General features: G+C 40.0%; 1 pseudogene; it reads left to right on the forward strand.

Annotated features, from left to right (window-relative positions):
* The first annotated feature begins 2,092 nt into the window (after window positions 1-2,092).
* On the forward strand, window positions 2,093-5,961 carry LOC134370491 (protein arginine N-methyltransferase 3-like; annotated as a pseudogene).
* Window positions 5,962-6,397: the final 436 nt, after the last annotated feature.

A 6,397-nucleotide genomic window follows, 5' to 3' on the forward strand; every position in this document is an offset into this window, starting at 1 on the left:
AAATTAATATTGTTAAAAAGTTCATAGTCTGCAAAGTGATCTACATATTCAGTGCAATCCCTAACAAAATTCCAATGATGTTTTTCACAGAAATAGAAAAAAATCCTAAATTTTTTATGAAATCACAAAAGACCCCAGGTAGCCAAGGCAATTTTGAGCAAAAGAACAAAGCTAGAAGTATCACAGTACTTGACTTCAAAATATACTAAAAGGTATAGTAATCAAAACAGCAGGGTAGTGACATAAAAACAGACACACAGACCATTGGAGCAGAGTGGAGACCCAGAAATAAATCCACACATTTACAGTCAAATGATTTTTGACAAAGGTGCCAAGGCCACACAATGGGGAAAGGACAATGTCTTCAATAAATGGTGTTGAGACAACTGGATATTGACAATCAGAAAAATAAAATTAGATCCTTATCTCACACCGTGTACAAAAATTAACTCAAAATGGATTAAAGATTTAAGTGTAAGACTTGAAACTGTAAAACTACTAAAGAAAACAGGGAAAAGCTCCATGACATTGGTCTGGGCAATGATTGTTCAGATATGACCCATAAAGTACAGGCAACAAAAGCATAAATAGACAAGAGGGATTGTATCAAACTAAAAAGCTTTAGTTTGGAAACAAAGGAAAGACAACAGAGTGAAGAGACAACTTACAGAATGGGAGAAAATGTTTGGAAACCATACATTTGATGGGGGTTAATGTCCAAAATATATAAAGAATTCAAACAACTCAAGAGCAAGAAAACAACCTAATTAAAAATGGTCAATGGACCTGAATTAGACATTTTTTAAAAATATACAAATAGCCAACAAGTGTATGAAAAAATGCTCAACATCACTAATCATCAGAGAAGTGTAAATTAAACCTGCAATGAGATATCACCTCATACTTGCTCACTATATACCACCATCAAATGGGTCATTGGGGATTCATATTATCTTTAATTGCATTCTTTCATGAACTTTTTGAAGTACCCTAGTATATATATTCCCCTAAAGACCTCACCAAAACCTTAAAATTAATAAATTTATTAATTTTAACCATTTAAATACTGGATACTCCAATACTGTAATGGTGGTGTGTAAATCATACATATCTCTAGGATGAAGGCTATAAGTCAAAATGGTCAACAATAACTAAAGCTACAAGAAGTAAAGGAATACACATATTAAAAGACATAGTGACATCAAAAACATAAATGGGGGGCAAAAGTCTGGACTTTTTGTATATAACAGAAGTTGTCAACTTAAAACAGTAAATTATAATTACAAGATGTTGTATGTAAGCCTCATAGTAACCACAAAACAAAAACTACAGAAGATACACAAACAATAAGGAAAAAGGAATCAAAGTTTAGCACTACAGAAAATTATCAAATCACAAAAGAGAGAAAGAAAGGAACAAAGGAGCTACAAAACAACCAGAAAACAAACAATAAAATGGTAGTAGTAAGTCCTTACCTATTAATAATAATCTTGAATGTAGGTGGATTAAATTCTCCAATCAAAAGATAAAGAGTGGATGAATGGTTTTTTAAAAAGATCCAATTTTATGCAGCTTAGAAGAGACCCACTTAAGCTTTAAGGACACATACAGTTTTAAAGAAAGGATGGAAGGATGGAAGAAGATATTCCATGCAAATGATAACCAAAAGAGAGTAGAGGTGTCTACTATATCTGATAGAAAAGACTTCAAGTCAAAAACTGTCACAAGAAACAAACAAGGTCATTATTTAGTGAAAAAAGGGTCAGTTTATCAAGAGGACATAACCTTTGCAAATATATATGCACTCAACTTTGGAGCACCTAAGTACATAAAGCAAATATTAATGGACACGAAGAGAAAATAGTTAGTAATACAATGATAGGAGGGGACTTAAGTACCCCACTATCAACAATGGATGGTTAACCAGACAGAAAATTAATGCTGTTGCACTTTTGGAATTCTCCAAATTCAGTGCCTGCCACCCACAAGTGTTCCTTCCCAGACCCCGGCCCAGAGAGCTCAGTGGAGGCTACTCAAGTGTGCTACCCAGCCAGGTCCCTGTCCCCAGGCATGCTCCTGGGGTGCCACAGCCATGTGCTCATTAGCGTCGGATGCTGTGGGCAGCTGGGCTGCTGCAGAGGATGTGGAGGACCTGCCAGAACTGTCAGACAGCAGTGATGAGGCCGCCGGGAGGATGAGGATGATGCTGATCTTCCCCACAACAGGCAGCAGACCCCCTGCCTATTCTGTGACAGGTTCATCCATCTCAGAGCCCGGCCAGAGCCTTAGAGTGCCTGGGCCATGTGTGATCTGTGTGGTCTGCCCAGAAACAACTGGTCAGGAGTCAAACCAGAGTGGCCTGTTGTCAAATTCTTGAACCAGTGGTACAGTGTGAGGGCATGTTGAGAAGGAAGACCCACAGTGATATAAAGGGAGGAGCCATGAACTGGAAAGCCAGGTTATTCACATCTGCTAAAGAAACATTTTCACACTGTCAATCTGAGCATCAATTTAGTATTGATATCATGGTCCATAAACATGGACTTGAATTTTATGGATACATTACTAAATTTTATTAGACTTAAGAATCCTACAGTTGAGTGTATGAATTCCGTATACAATCCAGTGTCTTGGAAGAAAGAATATTTGAAGCCAGTATTAGAAGATGACCTTTTCAGGTCATATAGAAGTTTGATATAGAAGATCTTTATGAATCTGTGTCGGTCCCATTCTCATACTCCAATGGATTTGGTGAGAATACATTGGTTGTTGAAAAACTGAAACATCTGGAAGGCAGGGCACTGTCCACGGAAGCTGCATTAGCTAGAGCATGTGAAGATCTGCAAAGAATGTAACAGTTTCCTTAGGATTTTGTGATGAATGCAGATGTCAGAACCTGCTCGTCATCCGCTACTGCCATTGCAGACCTCTAGGAGGATGAGGATAGTGTTTATTTCTACAGGCATTATGGGACACATGAAAAAATGCTAAAGGACAAAACACGAACAGAAAGCTACAGAAATTTTATATACCTAAATCCACCTATCTTCAAAGAAAAGGTCATTTTGGATGTTGGTTGTGGAACAAGAATTCTCTCTGCTGCTAACGCTGGGGTGGAGAAAGGTCTTGGAGTTGATCAATCCAAACTATTTTACCAGGCAATGGATACCATAATACTAAATAAACCTGAAGATACCTGTATTAGTCCTTTTCCATTGCTTATAACAAAATACTTGGAACTGGGTAATTTATAAAGAAAATGTTATTTAGTGCTTACAGTTTCTGAGGCTGGGAAGTCCAAAGTCCAGCTGGTGGTGGCAACAGTGAACCAGAGGTCTCACATTGCAAGATGATGGAAGCAGAGAGAGAAAGACAGACTCTTTCTTCTTTTAAAGCCCTCAGAACCACGCCCCTGACCACCATTTTTAATCCATTCACTACTGCACGGTCCTGCAATCCAATCACTTCTTCAAGGCTCCACCTTTCAATTTCATAATAGGATTTCCTACCCTCTTAACAGTCACAGTGGGGGCCAAGTTTCTAATACATAAAACTTAGGGGACACAATTCAAGTTCCAGTGAATTTTGGAGGGACATAATTCAATCCACTACATTCTACCTCAGGCCCTCCAAAACTCATGTCTTTTCACATGCAGATACATTCATTTCATCCCCTAACTCTTCACTTGTTTGAACTCAAAAGTCCAAAGTTCAAAGTCCCATCTGTGAAATCAATATAAGGGATCTACTTCCAAGATACAATGGTGGGACAGACAGCATACATATTCCCGTTCCAAAAGGGAGAAATAGGCCAAAAGAAACGGGTAGCAGGTCCCAAAGAAGTTCAAAACCCAGCAGGGCAGGCATCAAATCTCAAAGCTGGCGAATGAGGTACCTTGACTCCATGTTCGATGTCCTCTGCACACTAGTGCTGGAGTTGGGTCCTCAAGTCCTCAGGCAGCTCTGCCTCTATGGCTTTCCTGGTCTCAGGTGAGGCTTTAGCTCTCCCAGTCTGCTGTTCCACTCTGGTAGCTCCAAAATTCTGGGGTCTCCATGGCCATCCAGCTCCCACAGCTCCACTAGGCATGGCACTGATGGAGTTTTTCTACTGCAACTCTGACCCCCACATTTCCACTAGTCATTGCTCTAGTGAAGGCTGTCCGCAGTGACTACGCCCCTATGACACGTCTCCTCCTGGGCCCCCAGCCTTTTCCATACATCCTTTGAACTCGGGGTGGAGGCTCCCAAGCCTCCACAGCTCTGGCATTCTGCAAGCCTACAGACCTAACACCACGTGGATGCCACCAAGGCTTCTGTCTTGTATCTTCCAAAGCTGTGGCTCCAGCCACACCTGGGGCCAATTTAGCCACAGCTGGAATAGCCAAAGCAGCGGGAGTGCTGGTGCTGGAAGCAGCTTCTTGAGGTGGCCGTGGGCAGCGAGCCCATGCAGAGTGCCTCAGGCCTGTTCCCAAAGGCAATTTTGTCTCCCTGGGCCTTTGGGCCTGAAATGGAAGAATTGGCCACAATGCAGCAAGGTTCCTTGCCAGTTCACAGCAAGGGTGATCTTTGCCCCAGTTTCTGATAAACTTATTTCGGAGACTTCCTTACAATGGTCTTTACGGTCCGTATTTCTATAAGCATTCTGCTTGCCACCACGTAACCAGTCTCTAAGACATTCCAAACTTTCCCTCATCTTTTTGACTTCTGAGTCCTCCAAACTCCTCTAACCTTTGCCTAACACCCAGTTCCAAAACCACTTCCACATTTTCAAGTATTTGTTATAAGCAACACCCCACTTCTCTGGTACCAATTTTCTGTATTAGTCTATTTCCATTGCTTATAACAAAATACTTGGAACTGGGTGATTAATAAAGAAAATGTTATTTATTGCTTATAGTTTCTGAGGCTGGGAAGTCCAAAGTCCATCTGGTGGTGGCGACAGTGACTCAGGGGTCTCACATTGTAAGATGGTGGAAGCAGGGAGTGTAGAAAGAGCAAAACAGACTCTCCTCTTCTTTTAAAGCCCTCAGAACCACACCCTGACCACCATTTTTAATCCATTCACTACTGCACAGTCCTACAATCCAATCACTTATTCAAGGCTCCACATTTCAATTAACATCATAGGATTTCCCACCCTCTTAACTGTCACAGTGGGGGCTAAGTTTCGGATACATAAAACTTGGGGGACACAATTCAAGTTCCAATGAATTTGGGGAGACATAATTCAATCCACTACAATACTAGTGTACTAATTAAAGGAAAGACTGAAGTAGTTCATTCATCTTTCTGTAGAAAAAGTGGATGTTATTACATCCAAGTGGATGGGCTATTTTCTTCTTTTTGAGTCTATGTTAGATTCTGTCCTTTATGCAAAGAACAAATACTTAGCAAAATGAGGATCAGTCTACCCTGACATTTGCACTATCAGCCTTGTAGTGGTGAGTGATGTGAATAAACATGCTGATAGAATTGCTTTTGGGGGATGAAGTTTATGGCTTCATCATGTCCTGCATGAAGAAAGCAGTTATTCCAGAAGCTGTTGTGGAAGTGTTAGATCCAAAGAGTCTTATTTCAGACCATTGTGGTATTAAGCATATATACTGCCATACAACATCTATCTCAGATTTGGGGTTTTCTTCAGATTTTACCCTGAAAATCACAAAGACATCCATGTGCACCACAATTGCTGGATACATTGATATATATTTTTTGAGAATCATTGCCACAACAGGGTAGTGTTCTTTTTGGGTCCCTTGAGTACCAAAACACACTGGAAACAAACAGTATTTCTACTGGAAAAGCCATTTTCAGTTGAAGCAGGTGAAGACTTGAAAGATCACAGTTCACAAGAATAAGAATGATCCATATTCTCTCATTGTGACCCTCATGTTGAATAATTCAACTCAAAAGTTATGGTCTCTAATGAAAAAAAACCGTAAAAGCACAACTAACAAGTAGTTTATAATGTGGAGGTCGGCCAGCGGGAAGGAGTGGGTTTCACGTAAGCATATGGATGATGGATTCTTTTCCGCTGAGTCTCCTCAGAAAGAGAGGAGTGTGGTAGGAATCTGAGGTAGTTCAGCTAAGGAAGGGAACTAACTGATCCCAGTGGACCACCTACATAGTTTTATTCTTAGAAGTCTGCTCAGCCAGATTTAACCACATGTAACCACCACATTGAGTTTAGCTATATTGAAAATAATTTAAATTGGCCTACATTTGGAACAGAGATAAGCTTTTGTTGTTTTTAATGGTTCATAATGTAAATTTTAAACAGTACTAATTTTTGGATAATATTTCCTTAAACTAGTAATGCATTTTATTGCAAATTTCCACTCTGGGGAAGAGTAGTTTTTAATTCTATTATTTGCTAGAATATCAGGATATATTAGAT

The sequence above is a fragment of the Cynocephalus volans genome, chromosome 2 (assembly GCF_027409185.1).
Source record: "Cynocephalus volans isolate mCynVol1 chromosome 2, mCynVol1.pri, whole genome shotgun sequence".
Taxonomy (NCBI): Eukaryota; Metazoa; Chordata; class Mammalia; order Dermoptera; family Cynocephalidae; genus Cynocephalus; species Cynocephalus volans.